Raw genomic sequence first — 1,715 nt, 5'->3', positions numbered from 1 at the left:
GCGAACTCGGTGGTATTAACCGTGTGCTTCCTGGGCTGCCGCGGGTGGCGAAAGCCCAGGATTCGTCCTGATTGTTGCGGTGTCCCCGGCCGCCGGCGCAGACCTCCGGGGCTGGCTGGCTGCGGCCCGGGAGAGACAAAGAAAGAGCGATCCAGAGAGGGACCCAGGGAAGGGGGCCGGGGAGAGAGAGACCCAGGCAGACAAAGGGCGGCGGGGACCCCAGACGGGGCGGGGCGCCGGGATCGGGAAACAAAGCCCAGCTGGTCTGTGGGCCGAGGCCCTGGGCGGGGGTGCGGTGGGGGCTGGGCGGGGGGACCCTGGCGGGAGCCGAGGCCACCGGGAGGCGCCAGGTCCGGGCTTCCGGGGCCAGGCAGACGGACGGGCCGACCTGCGAGAGCGGCTGCGATCCCCAGCCAGAGCCTCGGTCCTCACGAAGGAACCCCGAGGCCGGGAGGACAGCGGCTGACCAAAAGTACAGGAACAAACCATCTGCCGCCAGAGACAGGAAATGTAAACATATACAAGACGGATACGAAGTCTTTGAAGCGGAGGGCCAGGAGCAATAAGAAACAGAGGCGGGGTGGGGGCGGGGGAAGTCGGGGAACCTGGAGGGAAAACGGCCCAGAGACCCCGGAACAAAAGACTGCGTCAGTGAAGCAGGCAGAGACAAAGAGATAGACCCAAAGAGGCTGCCAGAAATTCGAGGGACAGGTCCGCAGCCCTGCAGAGGGCAACCCCAGGGAGAAGCTGAAGAATTAAACCCTGTTTGCATCCTGGTGGGGTCCTGACTAGGCTGTGATGGGGGGGGGGACACCCACCAACCCAAAATGATGATACTAGGATCTGTATTCAGGCAGGCTTGCTTCTGTAAGGGTGTGCTCCGTACTTCGGGCAAGGATGGAGAGGGCTAGGCATGTTTTCTGTGTTTTAATGTATTAGCACCTTAGTGCTAAGCCAGGAACTTAGGATAAAGGGTTCAATCAGAGGCAGTGTAGGGAGATTGAGGCAGGAGGATCATCACCCTAGTTTGAGGCTACCCTGGGCTACATAGTAAGACCCCCCAAAAATAAAAAATTTTAAAAAAGAAATCCTAGAAGATTAAAAATAATCCGTAATATCAAAAATTCTGATAGAGGGGCCGGGGAGATAACAGTGGAATAAGCACTTGCCTGGCAAGAGCCTGAGTTCAATCCCCGGTTCCTAAAAAAAAAAATCTGATAGAATCACAGCTATTGAAATCTTGGCAAAGAGAAAAAAAAAAGTCTTGGCAGGAAGAATTCCCAAAAGTACAATTCCAATTGGAAAGGGAGTAGAAAAGCAAGTTCTGAGAAGGGATTAATGTTTTTGTTTGTTTGCAGCAGTGAGGATTGAAACAAAGCCCTTTGCAATGAGCTATGTATCCTTGGCCCAGTTTTTTATTTTTGCTTTGAGATGGGGTTGCCCTAAATTGCTAGATTTCTCATGCTGGGCCCAAACTGATGATCCTCCTGCCTCAGCATTCCAAAGTCTTGCAATATTGTCTTCTTTTGAGACACAGGTGTCCAGAACTGGGCTCAAAAGATCCAGTCCTTCTAGGGTTGCTAGGTCTACGGGTATACATCAGCTCACCCTCTTTGAGAGTAGTGTATTTTTATTTGTATGTGTGTGTGTGTGTGTGTGTGGCCAGCTCAGCCCACCAGGGGGCGGGGCTGGCTGGCATGTGGTGCTGGGGGATT

This window comes from Octodon degus, unplaced genomic scaffold (genome assembly GCF_000260255.1).
Source record: "Octodon degus isolate 3935 unplaced genomic scaffold, OctDeg1.0 scaffold00001, whole genome shotgun sequence".
NCBI lineage: Eukaryota > Metazoa > Chordata > Mammalia > Rodentia > Octodontidae > Octodon > Octodon degus.
This window is presented reverse-complemented; position numbering follows the sequence as displayed.